The sequence below is a fragment of the Phalacrocorax aristotelis genome, chromosome 5, assembly GCF_949628215.1.
Source record: "Phalacrocorax aristotelis chromosome 5, bGulAri2.1, whole genome shotgun sequence".
Lineage (NCBI taxonomy): Eukaryota > Metazoa > Chordata > Aves > Suliformes > Phalacrocoracidae > Phalacrocorax > Phalacrocorax aristotelis.
The window spans coordinates 65,340,887-65,365,871 of NC_134280.1; positions in this window are offsets into that span (position 1 = coordinate 65,340,887).

Below are 24,985 nucleotides of genomic sequence, written 5' to 3' on the forward strand. Positions count from 1 at the left end.
TGCCTTCAGGAGAAAGCATCAGTGGTCTGCAGACCTTGTCAATGAATGGGCACTATGACCAAAATATTAGACTTCAACCCACATTGGTGGGCCAATTCAAGTGAATTTTATTGCCATGCTACTTCATATATCATGTTCTATGTAACACAGAAGTCATTCCAGAAAATCACATACTTGCTCTTGTTAGTTTTTTTCCAAAATGAAAGTTTACTCCGCAAAAATGTTAGCTCTTCACAGAGGAGCTCAAGTAATACCATTTTTTTTTATCTTCCCAAAGCTACGTTCAAAAAATATCCAGCAAGTATGACCTTGGGTTTTTTTGCCTTGTACGTCCTGCTTACAACTGTTCTTGAGGGCCAGGGAAAATATTCTTCATCTATTAGGAAAACTCAGATATTTTGGGCAGAAAATAAAAATGCATCAGAATGAGCTGCAACTACACAGCAACAGTGTGATCCTGCCACAACTTCCAAACCACGAATCATGTGGGAACCCTCAAAGTTTAGTATGCATTTTGTGTTTCAGTGAAGTCTTGCTCTCCTTCCCCTTGAGATTCATTATCCAATGATCAAGAGGACATTAGTGACTAGCATGATACCAATATTTTCCATATCTAAAAATGGTATTGGCCATTTTCATTAGTGATCCTATGACTTTCTCTGGAGAATGCTAATCTCAGGACACTGTTGGAATTTCAAGCAGAGTTATGATTGCACCTGAAATTACTGGCTTTATCAAATTGTTCTAGCAGAACTGGCCTGGCTCCATCTTCTTTACACACTCCCTTCAAATACATGTACACATTGACAAGACCTCCCCAAGCCTTCTCTTCTTTAGACTCAGTCACAGCCCTCTTGGCCTTTCCTCATACAAGAGATGCTCCAATCCTTTAACAATCCTGATAGCACCTGACTTAGACTCTCTACAGTAGCTCCTTATCACTGCTGTACTGGGAAGCCCAGAACTGGAAACTACTCAGCCTTTGCAGTCTGAGTAGAGGGGAAAAAAAATCACCTCTTTCAGCCTCCTGGCAACACTCCTCCTACTACAGCACAGAAGACCATTTAGCCTCCTTCAATGCAATGGTGTATTTTGTAATACAACTTCTTTATACAATACACCTTCCCCCCCCTCTTTTGTGGATACCTGTATGGAGTCATCTAGGCTTCAACAGCCAGAAAATTGGCCACCTTGAAGTCCTTCCATGCAAAAAGAACTTGGCCTACACCTCACAAAAATCATATGCTTCTATTTGACACTAAGATTTGGACAATAGATAATTCAAAGCCATCACAAAACAGTGCACTTTTTGAAAACTGAAGAACATTGGAGAAAGTTTTCTCCCAAATTTGGTAAGGATATCGGCATGTACGCTCCATTATGATGCCCTTGCAGCCCACTGAGACTGGTCTAGATAAAAGACCATGCAATATATCATCTTCCCATACAATTTTTATAAAATTAGAGTGATATTTTATGAACACGTGTTATTTACTATGCAGCTAGGTAGGTGGAAATATATATACACGTTTTATAATAACAAAGGGAATCTAAGTATGTAAAATATTTGCTTCATAACATTTACTTGACTAAATATATATCTGGCTAAGACTGCATGGTCTCTGTTTAGACCCTCCTCTAATAAAGCATTAGTTCCTTTTACTTCTTGTTATGTCAGTTCCTACCCTATGTTAGCAGCAACAATTTTCACCACTGCCGATGGATTTGAATACATTTTGTTTTGGGTAAGTAACAGCAAGTATCTAATGATATCTGATTAGATATCAAAGCTCTTCCATCTTGTTAACCATGCACATGAACCAGTGTAATAGAGCTGTTACTAGAAAATCCAGAACATTTTAAATTTAACAACATTTTAAGACTTCACACTCAACTACTCTCAGGAAGGGTTTTGTTCTTTGTCAAGGGGAAAAAAAAAAAAAAATCACACTAGAAGCTTAGTAAAAATGGCATGTTCAGAGAGAAGCAGCAGAATGAGCAAAGCACTGTGAAGCAGTCTGCTTCGATTCCAGCACACGATGCAGTTACAGCCATGACTGTTCTTCATATGTGAATTGCCTTATAAACCAATAACTGTGGTAATGAAATAATGGCTGAAAAATAAGCAGCCTTTTTTTTTTTTTAAAGATTCTACAAAGTGTAAAGTATCAACAAGCCGGCCACAGAGTAAGTGGAATCAGCACACATGTACAGTTCACTCCTCCCGAAAAAAATATGTACATACACACACCACACACCCTGATAGATTTTCTGCCAACAGCAATTTGCCAAAATCTTATTTGTTTACAGTGTGTTGATCGTGAGCAATAGCAGATGCAGTGGGGTTGATTAGATTTTATAAATTTGCTCACTTGCTAGTTAGGATAATGTAACTGCTAGCTCCAGATCCTCAGCTTGCAGACTTCTTATTTAATGGAGACTACAAGGCTGTGCCCTTAAACTGTAGCAGTTTAAATTAGCTGAGCAGAGCTAAAAGCCAGTCAAGGCATGATTAGGTGAAAGATGTGCTGGGGTTATTAAACTAAACAGACTGTCTGAAAATTCACATCTGCTCTACAAAGACCTTGAAAGCTGCAAGAAACTCTTTGATGTTCTCTATCACAGGTGCAGAAGCATTTCACTGAATGGCTACAGCCATCTACCACACCGTTATCGCATATAGCTCCTTTCAGAGGTCACTGTTACAAGACAAGTGCTAGATTAAGCCTTCAGGATTGTCTTTCAGAATATATTTTGTGACACAGGTTCACTTTGGAACTGCCTTGCTTGTGACCTCTAGATTATGTCACTGCAACATCCTCTAACCCGGGGCCACTGTTAGATTACATTCACACATTCAGACTTGAGTTGCCTTTACAATTAGCTGAAACAATTCACAGGGCTCTTCCTGCTTGCCACATTCTGCAACCCATGCTCTTTAAAAAATTACCATACTAAAAACCAGAGGACTAAAATATCCACATAACCCACTGAATCCTGCTTTCCTCACATTGCTTTAGGCCACTACAGTCCCAGATACTAACCATCTTATATCCTAACTTTGAAAGAGATGTATGCTTAAGGTATTTCTTTCCTCATGGGGAGGCAAAAATAACAATAGAGTTTCTGTTGCCCTTTTGTGGAGAACCTAAACAGCAATTATTTCAGCCTCTCCTGCCCCAGCTCCTGCTCTTTGTTGGCTCAAGTTTTCCAGGATCACAACACATCTAAAAAGACTGGCGTAAAAATCTAAATTGAAATACGCAGAAAGACACAAGAAGCCTGCAGTCACTCTTTTATAGATGGATTTTCTGTTAACAACATACATTGAAAGTACAGAAGCAAATAACAGGCACCAGAACAGGTGCCCCCACTTAGCAGAAGAGGAGAGGCAAAACACCTTACTTCTTCCTTTCCCAAATATCCATCCAGCTAATAAACAATCCACACTAGGAATAAGCACATCTGGTGTTTTCCATCTAAAACAGGAGTGAACTGTAACTGAGGCAATTATGCTTTATTTAGGGCATGCTGTAAAAGCAGCTCTCTCTGTATGATATCTTTGGAAGAGGTAGTAGTCCATTCAACTAGGACTGCTTTACACAGTTGTTTGCTTTCAAAGCCTTTATTTATTGTGTGTAGGAGGAGTTGATAAAAGCATTTCTTCATTGGTGTTATTTCTTTAGTTGTTAGACTGCACTAAATCTTTCTCTTGTTATTCAGAACTTGAAAACTTAGGTGCAAGTACCACGTAAATGCAAAGCAATTATTTTGATACAAAGAAGTCCCAGAGCACATGTTTGTGTAACTCACTTAAAAATTCACACACAATTTTTCTTAATATTTTTTCTTTCACTGCAGCAAATCTTAGTGTTCCATGCTGCAGTCGGCTTGTGGATAAAACCAAAGGGGTTATATGGAGAGTGACAGAGGCATCTGGAACCCGGGATAGAAGATAAAGGCTCTCAGAATGTGACCTGCAGATGTTAAAGACAGGACCACAATAATCATTTTAGGAGAGTACACTAGCAAAATAAACCATCATTTGCTTAAGTAGAGGAATTCTGCAATTATAAGTTTAAAAAACAATCCAACTTATTTAGGAAAAATTTTAACAAAGTTTAAAATGTACTTTTTGGTTCAAAACTAAAATTTTCACACTCTTGTGGTTTGTGTGTGTTAAGTATGGTGTTTTAAGTACATGTTTTGTTCTGTTTCATTATGTTAGCTGTTATAGCATCAGAACAACATCTGAACACTAAAAAGAAATTGCGATAATTTGTGACAACACAGCATATAGTTCTGTACTTCCACAGCCATTATGTGGGTTTTGGGGGGAGGGAGGAAGGTAAGGTACAGAAGAAGGTTCAGGATTGATTTAAAAAAAAAAAAAAGGCAAAACGATCTACTTTGTTTACTCTCTCTAAAGTCAGGGTAGTCTGTGGTACATTGTAATGATACATGCTGCAAAACACAACGAAGACCTGGAAAACAGCTATGGTAAGCATTTCACCAAAACTTCAAGGATTCACTGCTGCAGCTGACAATAGTAAAGGGAATTCCTTAATCTTAGGTGGAATTACATCAGTGTATTACAAATTGGCCCAGATTTTTATGCTTGCTAACTCTTTTCACTTGACAGCTAGCTACAGGAGTGGCCTACTCTCAGTCTACTTCCTATGGCGTTCTTCCTTTGAAAATATCTAAACATTTTTGTAGCTCAGTTCCTGTCAACTGGCAACAGTGACAACACTGGGTGATTTTCCTCTACATTTAACCCTGCATTAGCTACATTCCTAGTCTCCTCCCTGCCTAACATAAAGCCTGCTGAACAGCTGAGCACAAAGAACTCACCTGACTTTCAGTATGAGTATACTGTATGAGCCTTTCAGTGTTTACCCAAGTATTAAACATGCTGAGATCTGAAAAATTAATTAAACACCATTTATTCTGTCACAATTTAAAAATCTATTGTTTTAGTTCAGGTCTTACTAATTTTTTGACACCAAAGACAGCTGCTGATGGGAAAGCATACGCTATTTATAAATTGATGCTTCATCACATAGTTTTACAGTTATAGCAAATGCACTGAGTGTTTGAACTCTCTTCACATGTAAAAAGCAGCTTAATTCCACCCACTTAATCAGGAATGGTGCCCAAGAAAGTAGAAAGAGAATCAGGATAAATGTGTATTATCCTAGTCACAAGCATGTCTTCCATTCAGTACTGTTCCTTATCTACACCCAACTGCATTGAAGTTTTTATAGAATCACAGAATGGTTTGGGTTGGAGGGACCTTTAGAGCCCATCCAGCCCAACCCCCCTGCAGTGAGCAGGGACATCTTCAACTAGATCAGGTTGCTCAGAGCCCCGTCCAGCCTGACCTGGAACGTTTCCAGGGACGGGGTATCGACCACCTCTCTGGACAACCTGGGCCAGTGTTTCATCATCTCCATTGTAAAAACTTTCTTCCTTAGAAACTAGAGTTTCAGACTAGAGTCTGAATCTACACTATTTTGGTTTAAAACCACTACCCCTTGTCCTATCACAACAGGCCCTACCAAAACATTTGTCCCCATCTTCCTTATAAGCCCTGTTTAAGTACCAAAATGCCGCAGTAAGGTCTCCCCATGGCCTTCTGCCCTCCAAGCTGAACAAGCCCAACTGTCTCAGCCTTTCTTCATAGGAGAGGTGTTCCATCCCTCTAATTGTTTTTTGTGGCCCTCCTCTGGACCCACTCCAACAGGTTCATGCCCTTCCTGTGCTGAGGGCTCCAGAGCTGGACTCAGCACTGCAGATGGGGGTCTCACCAGGGCAGAGGGGCAGAATCACCTACCTCAACCTGCTGGCTGTGCTGCTATTGATGAAGCCCAGGATATGGTTGGCCTTCTGGTCTGCAAGCACACACTGTGAGCTCACATCCAGCTTTTCTTCCACCAGTACCCCAAGTCCTTCTCCACAGGTCTGCTCTCAATCCCATCATCCCCCAGCATGTATTGGTGCCAGTGGTTGCCCTGACCCAGGTGCAGGATCCCACACTTGGATTTGTTGAACCTCATGAGACTGACACAGACCCACCTCTCCAGCTTGTCCAGGTCCCTCTGGATGGCATCCCATCCCTCAGGCATGTCAACTGCACTGCTCAGCTTGGTGTCATCTGCTAACTCGCTGAGAGTGCGCTTGATCCCACTATATCATTGATGAAGATATTAAACAGTACTGGTCCCAATACAGACCCCTCCGAGGGACATCACTCATCACTGATCTCCATCTGGACATTGAGCCATTGACTGCTACCCTCTGAATACAACCATCCAACCAATTACCCATCAACTGAACAGTCCACCCATCAAATCCATGTCTTCCAGTTTAGAGATAAGGATGCTGTGGGTGACCATGTCAAAGGCCTTACAGAAGTCCAGACAGGTGACATCCATAGCTCTTTACTCGTCCACTGATGTAGTCATTCCATCACAGAAGGCCATAATGTTAGTCAGGCAGACTTGCCCTTGTTGAAGCTATGCTGGCTGGCTTGCATCACCTCCCTGTCCTCCATGTGCCTTACTGAGCATAGCTTCTAGGAGGATCTTTTCCATGATCTTCCCAGGCACAAATATAAGGCTGACAGGTCAGTAATTCCCAGAGACCTCCTTTCTACTTTTTTTAAAAAATGCATGCAACGTTTCCCTTTTTCCAGTCACCAGGGACTTCACCTGACTGCAATGACTTTTCAAATAGCATCAGGTCCCATAGACTTGTGTATGTTCAGGTTCCTCATGTGGTCACAAATCTGATCTCTTGCAGTGGGAGTGACTTTGCTTTCCCAGACCCTGTCTTGCAGGCCATCCACTCAAGAGGTGTGGAAAGAGAGGTTGCCAATGAATACTGAAGCAAAGAATGTTAAGTTCTTACATAGCCAAGTATGAATAGATTTGAACCACTTCCGCATTAAAATTTACAATATTCTGAAGAGCTGAACTAGTGTAGGAGCAATAGAAGGTTGTTGGCTTTTTTTTTTTCTTGAAAAAGAACACAAAATAAACACATAATGACTGAGAAGGAAGCACTACTGGTTTGTTCCCAACATGACACAGTTGTAGCTCTGAGAGAACAGTAACAACCTGGTACTTTTATGAAAAATCCTTCGAATTCTGAGCCAACGATGCCTACATTTTGAGGGGAATAAGATTCATGGCTTATGACTACCCTTACCTCTTTCTTTAAGGATTTTAATACGGATTTTAATACATCTTTTCTTACTGCTGGGACTTTGTAACTTTTCTCTCCTGCTCAACAAAAATGCTTCTGAGCCAGACACACACATATTTTACACAGGTTTTAACAAGCTCTGTAAGACAGGCTATTTTCCTAGGCCATATATGAAAGTAATATCTCAGGAAAAGACTTTCTGTCCTCCAGGGGAGGCCAAGCGCCCCAGGGAAAGCAGAACAATCACACAACTACCACAGCCATTCTTCATGCTGCTTGGTCTCAGAAAATACTTTGTGGACCTTGCCACTTGCTTCTAAGAAATTGGCCACAAGGCTCCCACATTTTATTTGTTATAAAACAACTTCTCTATCACTTATTCCTCTCCTTCCCAGCCTTATTTCAGAAACACAACAAAATTTCTTAGAAACTTACCTGCAAATTCCTGCCTGCTCATGCCCTTCCCAGGCCACAATAGGGATGGGATGTGGTGAAAAAGAGGAGGTACTGCAGAAGATTGCACCCATGCTCCTACAAAACCTCCCAGTTTTGGCTAGCAGATGGCAAAAGAACTCCTGCCTGCCATTAAAAGCTGATGGGGGAATGTGCTACAGGTGTGGTGCCGGCTGCAGCTCCAGCTGGGAAGGGCTCACCTGCAGGCCGGGTCCTTGCCCTGCTGATGGCCCAGAGCCGGGTCTCCAGCTGCCACCTGCTCCTCTTGCCTCAGTCTCTGCCCCTTTTGCCCTCTGTCAGCCCTAACAAGGCAAACCATTGATTACAGCAGCCCAGGGGCCACGGCTGCCCCCTCACCATGACAGACAGCCTAGCGGGCCTCGCAGCAGAAGGAAGCTGAGGTGATATTTTAGTAAATAAGAATATACTTTAAAAGAACATTAGAGATTATACAGTCATGATAGTATCAGTTAGTATCCACTACCTGTCAAATATAATTATGCTAGTAGTATCCTGAGGGCTTTGTTTCTGTCAGCCTGGCTGCTACGCTGCTGAGGCACCCTTGCCACATGCCCAGAATTGGTTTTCCGGCACAGGCCGCTCAGTGGTGACATCTCCCATTACCAAGGACAGAAAATGCTGCTTCCAGGGGAGCAGACATAGCGGAGATGGATAGGATCAGCAAAGCAGCAGCAGAAATGGTCACCTCAGAAGCAGTTCACACAGCAGCCAAGCACAAAGGATGTTCACCCCTTTCCTTGCCTGCCTTTCCCTAATAAGAGCATTACCTGCATAGAGTCAGACTCTAGAAGGCACATCCCCGATTCCTCAGAGGAGAATTCGATTCATTATTATACTGGAACTAGGAGCAACATTTAGGTGAATGCAAGGATGGAAAATCAGTTGACTGATTTTGCTGTATCATTTCAATCTCTAGGCCTGGGTGCACCCTTTCAAGCACACAGCATTTCCAGTGCTGGGATATGTAGAAGGATTAGAGGCTCGATTAACACTTCAGTCCTAATGCAGCAAAGTACTTAACACATATTTAATAATAAACACATGAAGAGTCATAACAACTTACTCAGATCTACTGAAGTGAAATTAGCTAATGACAGGCTTAAGCATTCTGTGTCACCCAGAGCTGAACTCTTCTACTCCTGGTGGGATCAGGCTTCATGTCCTTATCTCCACAAGGATTTTAGAGCTCTTGAAAATGGAAGAGGTGCAGTTTTCACCACTGCTGTGCCGCCTGTAGCAAAGTATTACTTCCCATGAGGGTGGCAAATCTCATGTTTTATTTACAAATTAAGAAATGACATGAGCTACAGTCATGTTCACACAGTACATAGGTATAGAGTAACTCAGGATAATACAACTGCTAAACTGTATTCTGTATAAATATAAACTATAATATGCATTCAGGTATGTATTGGGTTCGCATCACAAGGTTTTGCAAGGCTACCAGGGTGGCATCTATGAGAAGCTGCCAGAAGCTTCCCCTGTGTCCGATAGGGCCAATGCCAGACAGCTCCAAGATAGACCCGCCGCTGGCCAAGGCTGAGCCCATCAGTGACAATGGTAGTGCCTCTGGGATAACATATTTAAGAAGGGGGAAAACAGCTGTGCAACAGCAGCTGGGAGAGAGAAATGAGAATATGTGAGAGGAACGGCCCTGCAGACACCAAGGTCAGTGAAGAAGGAGGGGGAAGAAGTGCTCCAGGTGTCAGAGCAGATTCCTGTGGAGACCATGGTGAGGCAGGCTGTGCCCCTGCAGCCCATGGAGGTTAATGGTGCAGCAGATGTCCACTTGCAGCACGTGGAGGGTCCCATGGCAAAGCAGATGAATGTGACCCCATGGGAAGCCCACAGTGGAGCAGGCTCCTGGCAGGACCTGTGGATTTGTGGAGAGAGGAGCCCATGCTGGAGCAGGTTTGCTAGCAGGACTTGTGACCCCATGGGGGACCTGTGCTGGAGCTGTCTGCTCCTGAAGGACTGCACCCCATGGAAGGGGCCCACACCAGAGCAGTTTGAGAATAACTGCAGCCCATGGGAAGGACTCACATTGGAGAAGTTTGGGGAGGACTGTCTCCCATGGGAGGGACCCCACACTGCAGCAGGGGAAGTGTGTGAGGAGTCCTCACCCTGAGGAAGAATGAGCTGCAGAGACAACATGTGATGAATTGACCACAACCCCCATTCCCCATCCCCTCTACACTGCTGGTTGGGGGAGGTAGAGAAAATCAGGAGTGAAGTTGGGCCTGGGAAGAAGGGAGGGGTGGGGGAAGGTGTTCCTAAGATTAGGTTTTATTTCTCATTATGCTACTCTGATTTGATTGGTAATAAATTAAGCTAATTTCCCTAAGTCAAGTTCATGTGGCCCATGATGGTAATTACTAAGTGATCTCTCCCTGTCCTTATCTCAACCCACAAGCCTTCTGTTATATTTTCTCTCCCCTGTGCAGCTGAGGAGGGGAGTGATAGAGCAGCTTTTGTGGGCACCTGGCACCCAGCCGGGGCCAACCCACCACAAGGTAAAAGCCAAAAGACCCAGCTTAACCCAGTGGAACTACTGCAATTATGTCTTTACCTAGAAGAAAACAAGGAAGATCTTCAATATTTAATGGTGATTCGCTAACATTTCCTTGATGAGGATGTACTGTGGGGTCAAAATCTTTACTTTCTTGGGACCAAATTCACTGCCACTGCAGCAAGAGCTGGTCTCCTGGGTGTCCATGTAACAACATGGGTTAAAAATCTGTAAGGAGAAAACATTTCTGTAGGACACAAATATGTGTTACAATAAACCAATTTCAAGGTTTTGGTTATCTCGTGAAGCAAACATGTTTTGGAGTAAGTGCACTTCCTCTTGAAACCAAGAGCAAAAGTGCCTTTAATTTCAGAAGTACCTGGATTTGATCCTACAGAACTCATACATGTATTTGCTGATAAAAATGCAGTTGTGTTAATGTAATTAGGTATACTTGATTATATAATAACTTGAACAAATGATGCTGGTTTTTCTTCTTTTCTCAACCATAACTATGATACCACCCTGAACTGAAACATCACTTCCACAGAGTTTCTGTAACATGATTTCTGATCCAGCACTGCTACTATTGCCGTAATAACTAAACCAGACAGAATCAATGCATTATAAAGTCAACTCCCAGTCCCATTGCTTTCTTAAAAGCCTAAGGCAAGAATGTAGGGACCAAAGAGGAATTTAAGGTCCTAACTCTAAGAATTTAAGGACCTAAAGTGAGACACAGGGAAACTTTATTAGTGTTCCCCAGGATCAGAGCAAACCAGGTAGGCAGTTCTCCCTAACTTGAAAGTGAATGGAGGAAAAGTTAATGGAGCAGAAGCAGCTCCTCAAGATGACTTAGCACAGTACTATAAATTAATACCAACTGCAGGATTTGCAGCATAGACAATGTGAAACTGGCATCTCTGGGAATTCAGAGGCAGTCTTGTCTGAAAGGAGCACTTCTAACCATATAGTGATTGCTGAAGGTATGGGAATAACGGGACAACATCTGCAGTCTTCCCATGTATTACAGAACTATGATGAGTCTTTACTCTGAAGTCATATTGGTCTTGAGCCTGTTATCTTTATACTGATGATAAGAAAATAGTTACCGCTGGCATGCTGCAGTGCACCAGAAGCTTGAAGGGATTAGAAAGCTCTGTTTCTTAATAGAAGCATGAACTTCTTTCCCAAAAAACATACCGCACATTGTGCTGGCATGTGCTCAGTTACATATTTCGGTTTAAGATAGATAAAAGTGTGAGTATGTTATCAGTGAGAAGTGAATGTCTGGATTTTGCTGTCACAGGAGGATGCAGAGACAGAGAATGTCATGGAATTGCAAAAGGGATTAAACAAATTCTTGAACAACAGGTTCCAAAAAGGAAGTTAAAAACACTAGGTAGGAATTTTCCCTCAAACATCCCTAACGTAAAATTTGTGAATGCTGTGAAGGCAGGAGGGGAATGGACCACATAAATGAGCTATCTTACGCACTAAATATCCTCTAGAGATGTCTCTAGAGAGTGTCTGCTTTTTCCACTGCTGGAGACTTACTGCTCGACTAGATGGACCATGTGTTGACCTATACGGGCTTTTTCTTTTTTCCGGGCTTTCAATTTTTTTTCCCCCCCCATTTTGATGGGCAGTGAGATGGAGAATAAACATCACCTCAAAAAACAGTTTAATAACATGACAGCAGATTTCTGTGGGTGGGGAATTTGATAGTCATTCAAAATTAAGCAATTTACAGAAACTGTGTGTATTTAAAAACAACTGTGATTGCCAAAACGAGATCATTAATTATTGTGGAAAACTCCAGAACAGATAACTAAGCAAAAGAGTAACTGTATTAACATAAACAGGGATTTCAGAACACATGATCTTATTGACCTTGAAAATTGGAAATGGACCTTGATATTGAAATTTAGAGCAATATCTTTAGTATGCCTGCTCCTCATGTTATTGCACTTCACATTTTCTACTCACAATAGTGGTTTATATTCATCATCCTTTTAGTTTCCTGTTCTTCTTTCCTTGAAATAAATAACATGCTAAAATAACAAAAGAAATGGAGAGTTTATAATTACTGTCAGTCATAGGCTGTGCAGTAATTTCACAGTGAACCTCATACCAAAATTCGTATACTCTGCAGCATGACAGAGCAGAGACAGATTTTGTAGCCAGCTAAAGCTTATGAATTTCTCATTCAAGAAAAGGTTCTCTTGTACTCAATTATCTTGAACTGCAGCATTCTTTATTTCAAGAACCTGCTGTGGTTTTCATAAGCAAGTAGTGATTCTTATCACTAAAACAGACAGGCACACAATCCAACTCTTACTGAGGGCCAGTGATACAAACTGTATTGATTTCTATAGGAATTATATTTCTATTACTGCATTAAGAATGAAGTAAACAGAGAATCAGCACTGACTTTTATGATGGTCATAGGTTTTTGAGACGGCAAAGTCAGGTGCCTGAATTATAGAAAAGGGAATAAGTTCTTTAACAGTTGCTGTCCATTTTTGCGTTAAGCGAAGGATGGATTGTTCTACCTGCCTACTTTGCGTTGCTCAAATGACACAAAATGAATGAATTCCAACCACAGAGCATCTCTCTTTCTCTGGGGACTGTGCCAAAAACTGGACTGATGCTGGAGACATCATGTCTACAGATTTCCTTAATGAGAATGTTTGTCAGAGAAAGAGGCCAGGTATGCTTTAGTGTATGGAACATATGTTTTTACCTATTAATAGGTATTTGTACTCTTTTTATGAGCTCCTATGACAAAAGGCTTTATCACAGAGAAGTGCTTGTTCTCATTAGATATCAGATCTGATTACACATTCAATAATTATTTTTTTAATTTTAACATTTACATTTTATTTTACTTAACTTCATAAATAAAGTATCTCTTTAAAAAGACAGTATTTTACCTTTAGGCCTAATGTATCACTTTGGTAAGTCAGAGGCAAATTGCCAGAGGTATTCATTTACAGCAATTAAGAAACTGTCTACACTCTCGCAGTGATGAGTAGACTGATTAATGCATTGCAGTTTTGCATTCTACCAAAACTGAGTTCTTAGACCAAGTCTGTCAGAAATCCTCTGCATACATCACAGGAATTATTTGTCCTCTCTGAAACTGGGCGTCACCATAAAAATTAAATCACTGAATCATTAGAAAATTACCCAGGATCACCTGATTAAATGATACAAGAGAGATTAAGAAAATAGGGCTTTTTTCACAGTAGTTACTAACAGCTGTGGTGACACAGGTGGCCACAGACCTCTTTATATAGTAATAAATCAAACCCATTGTTACTAAATGCAAACAATAACTCTTAGTACTTTTGACATGAACTGAGTCCTGTCACCGACCACAGTGAAACCCAACCATCAAAACACTGTAGGGATGTGGGCAAGATCTCTACTCCCACAAAAAGTACATTACAAAAGCACCATCCTCTGCTGCTTCACAGTAGGAGAAGCTCCGTTTTCTCTAATGGTGGCAGGTCTGAAAAAGGTAAAAAAGGAAGTTCTTAGTGTATATTTTAGTTGGAGCGAGATAAACAGACATAGGTTTGACCCAGAATATAAAGGTTTTTCTCTGTAGCAGCTGGGTATTAGTCATGCAACCTGGAAGAAATCCATTTGATGCTTTTAGAACTGTTGGGAGACAGACAGCTAAACCAAAGACTATTCTTGGTGCCACAGTACACTGTTCTTTCATTGCTCTTATTGGCCAGAAACTGAAAGATTTATTTGTCATGTTGACTTTCAACCTGCTGCATTTCTCTTTACAGAAAAATTATGTTGAATTATGGGATTTGTGCCACTTAAAAATTGTTAATAACAGAACAGGCAAATTTTTAATTTATCAAAGCATTCTATGTGTAAAAAACTAACTTTCTGATTAATTTTTGGGAAAGGTGCCTGAAGAAAACAACAAAAAATAATCCTATGACATGAAAATTCGAACCATCATAAATAAGGACTGAGAACTAAGGATGAAAGTGTAGACACTGGCTTTTTTTTGTTTGCTATTGTCAACAACTTTAAATTTAGGATTTAAATTATGAATGTCATAAGCTTTCCATCTGTGATCAGTAACAGAGTTCTGCTTGTATAATCAGCAGATTTCTCTGATATTATGTTTGGTTAAAACCAAACCCACTACATTAAGCACTGATGAAATGTAATGAATTCCCAGAACACAAACCCATGTTTGAATTCCTTTATCTATCTTTAGACTGGTCAAAGCAGAAAGTTGATTTTGAGACATTCCGCAGCCAGTCTCAGTTTGAAATCTACAGCATGGATAGCCATATACAAGAAAGTTATATTCTCATTCCAGAAGCTTTCCAATTTTTATATTTTTATCCCACCCAGAATTTGGAGTAAAAGTTGAAAATCTAAAAAAATGGTCAACACAATAGAGACACAAGTCTGGCATGATCTGAGACGTATCCTTTTGACTGCAGCACATTATGTTTACTATCTCACCTTATGTTTTATCTGTCTATATGGGCTGACACCTTCCCCAGGTGTGGCTGATGAAGAAAGAGGGATATTATTCTACCAGGAACAGTTGCACAACTCCTGTTGTTTGGAAAGAGAATGTATTTATACATTTATCTGCTGAGACCCCAGGTAATAATTCTTTATAATATATTTTTATAGTAAAATAAAGTTTCCAGTGTCCTGATTATCTTATGACACATTTTTCTACCTGGAACTCACAATCCAAAAATAATAGAAAACAATTCTCCTACTTGATGTGTGCTGTAATCTAAATATTCAGATGATGGGATTATCTGTTATTACTGTGGGCCTATTTTCCTGTTGTCAGTTTATCTTGCTACATGTTCTCCTGCTTTAAGGACTAAAAATGAGCCTAAATTTGGCTTTTTATCTAAAAAGGTTCACAACACAGCAACAGCTGTTATGCTGTTATGTGCTTAACAGAACTGAGTAGGCTTTTAGATTTCATGCTGTCACTCCACCCAACAGTTAAGGTGAGAGTAGGAGGAGTAAGATTCTCCAACATGTAGGTAGAACATGGTTTAATTGAAACCGGTATAATGTACACATATTGGCTTTTGGACAAACACCACAAAACCAGGTTAATTTCCAGAGTTCAGCGTCGATCCTGCAATGCACCCCATTCACCTCTTCCACCTGCCATCTTTGGTAATTTAGATTTTAAGAAGTCAGGGGCAGAGACTACTCTATATATATACACACGTCACATGACTCATCCCCACTTGCTGTTGGGTTTGTTGATACTTATCAAATGCAATCAATAAACAATGATTTATCTCAACTGAAAGTCCTCACAGCTATACAAAACCTGAAGTGCAAAATCCATCAGTGCCCTGTTTGAACCCACAGACTTATTTCAGACTCAGAAATCATCCACATAGCATAGCCTTTGTCTGATGACTTCTGAAAGTTGTGATTTTCTTTAGTTTTTGTTCATCTGGCAACTTTCACATTCAGCCAAGCTCCATCTGCTTTATGAAGGTAAAAGGCTTGATAAAATCATTGCAGGATCTGCTCCTTGATAGTTTTACAAAGGCTGGTGGAGCTGCCTGGAGCAGGGGGAGAAGAGTTCAGCAAGACTTGAGGAAGCAACCTCCAGTTGCTTCTGGCTGCTTAAGCTCACAAATTCTCACTGACTGCTCTAATCACCTGGAATACCTAGTGCAGAGACGTCATCAGACTGCAGGTTGCAGATGGCTCACCTCAGACTTTTTCTATACACCTTATAACACCTCAAGCAAAGGCAACGTTTTTGGAACTGAGATGACCAGAATCTGGAGCGCTGTGTCCAGTTTTGGGCTCCCCAGTACAAGACAGACATTGGTGTACTGGAGCGAGTCCAGCAGAAGGTCACCAAGAAGGTGGAGGGTCTGGAGCACATGGTGCGTGGGGAGAGGTGAGAGTGCTGGGCTCATTCAGCCTGAGAAGAGGAAGTTACCAAAAGCCCCACTGTGCACAGAACCAAGGTAGAGCTACTCTGCAGAAAAGTCCCAAAACCCGGTTAGCTGATTTTGAGTCACCAGCACTGTTTTGCTCTGCAGATATCCTCCTACTGTGCTTCTTGACTTGCTAACATAAGCATGGCCTGAAAGGCTAATACTGTCCCACTGAATTCAAAGCAATTTTGTCTGATCATTGACATTTGATAATATTTCATGCAAACTCAACAGGAGTTTTTGCTTGACTTTAGAGTTAGGGAGATCAAGCTTTGAGTAATGACTCCAGGATGTGGTCATAAGTGTAGCATTCTGGGTTAATTACAGATGTACCTGAAGTGATGCATTTAAATCTTGACTCAATTTTAGCTTCAATTAAAAATGACGTAGAGTGAACTTGGAAACAATTAAATTTGACTTCTGTAGGGATAAATTAACATGTTAAAAATTAATATCTTCCTCAGGCAACTGTATTATTTAGCTTACTGCAATTCACTTTCATAAGCCTTTCTTAGCCCCAGTCAAATAAAAAAAACCCCAACCAACCAACCAAAACACAACAACAACAAAAAATGAAAACCACAAACCAACTTGTTAAAAGAGTTATTAAAAGTGAAGGAAAAAAGGAGTAGAAATTTTATTCACTTGCATTTCTTCCTGAACTCACTGAATACAGTGATGGAAGATCAATAAGGGTGTTTCTAGAGAGAATTTTGTTAAGGCTTTCCCATAGTTACATTGGAAGGATGCCAGTTCAATATTTATATTAATTTCAGGACAGATCTAGAGTATTATCATCTCAAGTGTTAATGAGTGTGCAGAGCCTGCCATAACCCTTTTCTGACCATCTTCTATGAGTTAAAACTAAGAGAATATTTGCTGGCTTCCTAGTCTGAAAAATGTATCATCTGGGTCCAGAGCTCAACAGTGCTCTTAACCATAAGTTCACCCTGGAGGCACTCCATACTTAAAGCTAGGAACAGGCTTAAATGCTGTGTTTGGTCAGTCTTAAATTGGTGATTAGAAGTTCCTTTAAATTATTATAACACCACAACATGAACAAAAGAGATCCTGAAAAAAGACAAAGGAAGAGAAACAGATTTTGGCACACTATTTATTTTGTATTTTGTTTTCTTTTCTCATCCCCCTCCCCACCCCCATTTCCCTCTCAGAAATAGCCAGGATTGGAGATAATGCTCAGTTGATTTTAAAGCATTTTAATATTGCAAGGAATTTTTTTTTCCTCAAAACAAGACTTTTTGACTAAATAAGCCAGCAAGCCAAAAATACCACCATTCACAAAGTTCTATTAATGAGGTTCCTTTTCCTATGCCATCTGGTGGATTCTCATTAAAACTGCATAGACAGCTCAAATGGCCCCCAATTTAAAAAGGCTTAAATTTCTATCCAGGAAAATGGACAATTTTAAAACTTATTTTTTCTTAAGAAATGAGGAGTCTTTTATCTCCAGAAGTAGGATAGTGATGCAAATTTCTTAAATATATTTTAAATAATGAATAAACTGAAAATGTTCATACACTACTACTAACAAGGGGATATTTTTTCTTCCATACATTTTGAAGAAGCAGCTCTCAAATTATGTTATTTACCTTGTCCAGTTTTAACTTTCATTTAAATAAATACTTGAAAGGTGAATAAAATAATGATCCAAAAGTCAGTCTAATAAAAGGAAAATATGTCATACAGTCTGCTGTTATAGACTAATTTGATTCCTAGCCTTACTGTATAGGCTGCGCTTAAAAGAAGAAAATGTTATACATTTTCTTGATAGAAGATATACATTCACTTGGTAGAATATCAAGTGCTTGAAAGCTATGATTTACATAAAATGCTCTGATGATGCAAACTGTAAATATGAAAGTTCTCTTGGTAAAAACTGATAAAGGTTTCTTTATATTCCATTAATGAATTTATGTATTCTCTAAGTATGTTTTATAGCTCTTTGTAATATTTTCTGTGTTGTCTCAGCATCAAAATGTGGATTATAGTGTAGAGACAAAAAGGTTTTGTGTCTTTACATGACTGATCCCTAAGTTCCATACCTCAGGGAAAAAAAAGACAAAATCTAAATGGCTGGACCTAAACTTTGTCCCCAGGATTAGTTCTGTTGGCTAAGACAGAAAATTTAGGAGAGTGGTGTTATTGTTCCTAATGGACAAGGCTGAAGCCTTTCAAAACCAGCCATGCCCTGCATATTTTAAAACAAATAATCACTCTCTGTATTTGTGATGGGAAGTTAAGAGAGGCTGTTGTTCACAATACATTCAATATGTGAAAGAGGTAAGGGAAAACATTTTAATTATAGGCAGAAAGCAGTTTTGAAAGCAGTGCCCGTACAGAATGTTGTTCCACAGTGAGGCCTCTGAGCAGGCACAGCAGTTTCCAGATGTTTTGTTATGTTATCAGATGTATCATGTCTGTGACATCATCTGCAGTAACTCTGTAGCTGATGAAATTAACAAGGATGTTCAGTGAACAATGGAGTTCATTGAGAACCTGTAGAAATAAAATTGCAATAGCACTACCTGTGTACATCATAACTTAGGTAGCAGTTTACTGTAGAAACAATAATAGTATCAGCATAGACAGAAAGTTCATGTTCCTCTAAATGTCATTATATGGTCTGCAAACTCTTAACATCATCTGATCGCTACCAGTACAGCACATAACATACAGATGCCATCACTGTGGCTAAAACATTGTAAACAGACAGTATGAAGAAAGAGATGTAATTTTTACACAGGAAACAAAAAAACCCTAGCATTTCTTTTCAACTAAAATTTTAAGTTGCATCTTTGCTCACTGAAAAACAAACAAGCATACAGTTAAATAAGTTCCTAGTTGTCATATTTATTCTTAATGCTATAACCCATGGCTCCCTTCTTCCAAGAAAGTACAGCATCAAGTCACAGTCCCATTGATTCAGTGGGGCTATGATCCTATTGAAATTGCCTTACTGTAAGTATTGATTACTGTCAGTGACAGCTGAAAGCAAAAGGCAAAGGCTTAATGGAATAGCTTGTTAAGTAGATATGCTATGTGTTTAGGATGGATGTTATGAACGCTTACTTATACATTTAAAGTATGCATATAGAATGTCCTGAGTTGGAAGGGACCCGCAAGGATCATCAAGTCCAACTCCTGTCCCTGCACAGGAGAGCCCCAAATTCACACCATGTCTCTGAGGGCCTTGTCCAAGTGCTCTTGAATATTGTCAGGCTTGGTGCCGTGATGCCTCCCTGGGGAGACTGTTCCAGGGATCCACCACCCTCTGGGGGAAGAACCTTTCCCTAATACCCAACCCAAACCTCCCCTGGAACGATTTCCTGCCATTCTCTTGGATCCTACCATTGGTCACCAGAGAGAAGAGACCAGCGCCTGCCCCTCCTCCCTCCCCTTGTGAGGAAGCTGCAGACCACAGTGAGGTCTGCCCTCAGCCGCCTCTGCTCCAGGCTGAACAAACCAAGTGACTTCAGCTGCTCCTTGTATGGTTTGTCCTCTAAACCCTTCATCAACTTCATGGCCCTCCTCTAGACCCTCTCTAATAGCTTTATATTCTTAATATACTGTGGCGCCCAACAGTGCACCCAGCACCCGGGGTGAGGCCGCCCCAGTGTGGAGCAGAGCGGGACAATCCCCTCCCTCACCCAGCTGCGATGCAGGGCTCGATGCCCCCCAGGGCACGGTTGTCCCCCTGGGCTGCCAGGGCACGCTGTTGGCTTGTGTTCAACTTGCCGTCGACCAGAACCCCCAGGTCCCTCTGCAGAGCTGCTCCCCAGCCTCTTGTTCCCCAGGCTGTCCGTACATCCAGGGTTGCCGTGCCCCAGGAGCAAAATCCAGCGCTTCATACAGTTGGTGATTGCCCAGCTCTCTAATTCGTCCAGATCCGTCTGCAGGGCCTCTCTGCCCTCGAGACCATGAACACCTCCTCCCAATTCTGTGTCATCAGCAAACTTAATTAGTATTCCTTCAAGTCCTGCATCCAAGTAATTTATGAAGCGATTAAAGAGTACCAGCCCCAAGGTGGTTCCCTGCGGAACCCCACTAGTGACTGGCTGCCAGCCTGATGTAACTACATTTACTGTAACCCTTTGAGCCCAACCCATCAGCCACTTGCTCACCTACTGCATTATGTGTTTATCCAGCTGCATGCTGGACATTTTGTCCAGGGAATGGAAAAATTTTGGATTTATTATTTTAAATTTTATTATTTAAAATTTAAATTTTTATTTCTTTTTAAACTTATTATTTAAAAATTTATACAGGAAATTTTGTCCAGGATTTGAGTGCCATAGAGCCTATATTTTAAATACCAGTCCAATATGACTAATCACGCATTACATGATTAAGATCTTGGTATCTGCAATCTTTAATACAGTAATTTCAAACACAGAAAGAGCAAGAAATTCAGACCTTGCAGAATATAGCACAGTAAAAAATGCTGTATCTGAGCCTACGCTTTCCTGGTAGGCGGAAGGAAAGGAAAATATTTTTGTTAACTCCTTCCTCTTTATGATTGCATCGTGCCAGAGAAAAGCACACTGAAAACAATTAGCTAAATGAGACGATGGAGAATAAAGTTTGCTCAGCAAAACAGGGGATATATGATTAATAAAGGGTAAAATCCATTGCCACCCAAGTATCACCCTTGCCTTCATGTTACAGAAACATAAATGGAAAAAAAGGTTATGCAAATGCAGATTTCATAAAAAATATGTTAGTATTTGAAATAAAAAATCCTTGCACTTCACTCCAGCTGAAAAAGGTGATTATATAAATGAATGTTTTTATGAATTATATGATTTCTTTTCCCCACAAAAAGTTTCATAACAGAATGAACCAAACATCCTCTATAAAATTAAAAAGAAATCATTTATACTGATCCATTTCACCAACTCTAAGGAGAAAAATAACCATCAATAAATATTATCATTTGAGATTGTAGTCAGATCTGGAAGTCTGATCGTTAAAATGAATAAAGCTAATATTCCTTTTTATTTGACAAGAATAAAGTAATACCAAAAAGTTATCAGAGAAGGCAACTGACCTTTTACATTTTCCTGGTTGGCAAACCGAGATATCTAATAGTGTAGAAAAGCACTTGTTTTGAGAAGTACAGTTCTGAGACTTTGTTTGAGGTTCACCCTTATTTTAAATGTTCTACAGTATGAATTTCCACTAAGATAATGTATGTGACAAAGGAGGTCTCCCCATCTTCTTTCCTAAAAGTCCCATAAGGGAGAGGCTTTCAGCCTGTAAGAACCCTTCCCCAGAGTCTACTCCTGGAAGCCTTTTTTCCCGGGATTCCCATTTGACATTGGTATCTCCAAGTCATATTAATATTTTTCTGTGTATACCCAGGCACAGAACAGAAACATGCCTCTGGATGTCGAGGAATGATGACAGCTGAAAAAGTTGCTGCTCCCAGAACAAGCAATCGTGTCTAGAAGTCTTCTGCAACTACTGTCGAATTGCCTGGCAAGGGCCATAGTAACTTGTTCTGACAGTGGTAGTTTGGTCCCATTTTCAAGTTGTTTGCTTTTCCTAGGGGTATATGGGAGATGACAGCCACATCCTTTCTGTATGGCACTGACTCGTACAATACAGTCTCAGTGTGCACAGTACACCTGATGCTTTCTAGAAAGCACTAGACATTTGTAGTGATAACACACATTAAGTCTGATCATATCACAGGAGAGAAACTGGGCAGATAAACCTCTTCTGCTGTTCAAATAAGCTCTGGATCTGGCCAAACTACATCATTCACTTATTCTAAGTGAAATGATTGGGGGAAAAAATTAGATGACAACTGTTTGGCAATGGCATTTAGCTTGTTATGAGCTACTAATACTTATCATCATGTAGAAAACACTGCCATTACTGGCACATCTGCTCTCAGCAGGGAGCTAAGACTAAATGAATATGAAAATTGGGATGTTTGTTCTTTCTTTACCATTCCTTTCTCTTAATTTTAGTAACTGAATGCTGAACGGTTACAAAATATCGACAAGCAAGACTGCTACTAAAGTCATACCTATTTATAGAGACACAGCAAATTTTCCAGTCAAATTGGAAAGTTTTTCGAAGTGCCAACTTTTACTGAAAAAGTTTCGCCGTAAAACCCAGTAGTCAATAGCACTCTAATGTTGAAGTGAAATGTACCCATTGTGCTGTGTTAAAAGCTGCAGGTTGTGGAGACGTAGTGGGGGTGAAGTTCGCAACTGGGTTACAACTGAATTCCTCTGTTCTGCATCAGTGAATTAATTGCATCAATCATTAACTTCAGGTTGCTTCTTAGTAACCTGTAGCTATTGTCGGTGTAACTCTTGGTAATACTTAAATGGACATTACTTTTCTTAAGCTATATGAAAAAATAACGGAATGGTATATATTACATTACTCAGTCTTCCAGGGGTTGCTTACAATCAGAAAGCAACCTAAATGAAAATTTTAACAAAACAAGACCGTCTCACTTTCTAGGGCATAATCCAACCGATTCCAGACAATTAATCAATACATGTAGCTATTTGTGAGTAAGATTATAAGTACATGGAAGAAAATTACAAATTGCCTCCTAAAAAACTTTAATCCGAGTTAGAGCATTAACATTTAACTAACCAGGTACGCTTGCAAATTTTTGAAACATTATATGCTAATAGGGAGAAAAGTGGAATTATTCATATGCAGGTTAGAAATATTGATGGGATCCCCCCCAAAGCAGAGAAAATGATCAAAGGAGGGTTATGTAACGTACATGAAAACCTTGGTGGTTACTATAAAATAATTATAGGAGACATAGCCATTGCCATACGTACCAGGTCAGATGAAAGTCTCTTCTGAGGTTTCCTCAGCTGAGTGTGTCAGCTGAATGTGCCAAAAAACTGAGCAGTTCTGAACATCGGGTAATCGTCCCGCTAGGATAAGCTCTTCACTAAGTCCCGTCACTTAGTGGTTGATTTATATTCCTCCTGAAATTATACTTATTTCTTGAAGTTAACATAAGTACAGAAGCGGGGATGCATTTCACTCTCATTTTCAAAATGTAGCAGCTTAACGACACGGAATACTGAAGAGGTCTGTAATTTTCACCGGAGTCCACAAGAGACCGGATGTTGAAACCCTTTGCAAATCTACATGATTTCAGAGCCTTCAGCTCCCCATAAAACCCAAGCCATGCAGAGCACACTGTTGGACTGACATATAAAGCATTATTATACAACCAATATAAAACATTACAGAAATAATAACTATTATAAAGTATTATTCTGTTTCAGCAGAAAAAGGGAGATCTTAGGGATGGAAGGGGCTTATAACAAGTGAGGTAAAAAGGCCCTTTTCTCTCTCTCTCTCTCTCCATTACAGAAGAGTCCTAAAAGCAAGATTAGACTAAATAGATAATATTTTTTTCTGTGATTGAAGCTAGCCAAGATGGATGCTAACCAGTGCTTCACTTTTTTGAAAGTGACTTAAGAAAAATCCTAAGCAGAAATGAATCCTAGACTTTGAAGCATCTAAGTTATTTCTGGAAATGTAAAGGAAGCTCTTAAACAGCTTAGCCATTGCAACTCAGCATAAAGTGATACCTAAAACCAACTTCAGACCCTAAAAAAAACCCAAACCCGTACATTGCAAAAGTGATAACCTGTATTTCAGTTAGCCACTCTAGAATCCATTTTATGAAATTAGTAAGTACTTTTCAGTTAGAGAATATGTTCTTACAAAATCTTATATTCTTTTAGAATAAATATAGTAGCAACAGTACACAAAGGTTGCTCATCATTGTTTCTCTGACAGCTTATTTGGACAGACTGAAAATATATTTATTTACCAGAGCTATACTCATGTTTCCAACCATTACCTTTCCCACCTCTCTGCAATAGAACAAGTTAAAATGTCCTCTCAGAGTTTCAGAAGGTGGGACCGTATTACCCTCAATCTTTCTCTCTTCCTCTGAACAACTTCTCAGTCATTGAACCGGAATGAAAATGGCCCTTTTTCAGGTCTTCCTGGGGTCTTCGTGGCTTCACTTGCTGACTTCTTATTAATCAGCATTCTTGACTGTTTGTTATGACTCTATATTTCTCATATTTTTTAAGCCTTCCATATTAATCTTTGTAGATGGGAGGGGATACAGTTAATCATGAGCTGCTTTCTGAGGGTATTTCCTGTGAAATACACCAATTTAAATAACAGTTTTAAACGTTTCTATTTTCTTCAGCACTTAATTGACTCCTTCTATATACGGATTATCTTTATGAAAGGCACCATAGGAAAATCCATAGTGCTCTTTTGTCATACAAAATGTAGTTGTAATGCATTTTTGCAGAGATCACTGTATTTTCTGTTTGGTTGTTCTCTAAACAGAACCTGCACAGAAAAAAGGTTCCATTTAATGGAATTCTTTTATATCTTCATAAGAAGAGGTGGAGGAAGAGAGTTCTTTGATCTCTGGCTGAAAAAATATTATACAAAATAGGAATTTTACCATCCAACACTACTACACAGACCTCTTCAGAGGTAGTAATTGTTGGCTTTACAAAGAATAGGAAGCTTTTTGATGCATACTTGGATGTGTATGTTTTATTCATTTTCAGAAGGGATGACTTGATGAATTATATATAGCTTCTATCTTCTCAGATACTACATGGTAGAAGCCATTTAGTGACTTCTAACAGAATGCAGAAGCAGAGAAGAACTAGCGGGGAAGCACCAGGCACTACAGGAAATGGAAAAGCGGGCTCAAATCAGACTTGCGCTCCTTGGCTGCAGGAAGTTAGTTACAATCTGGAAG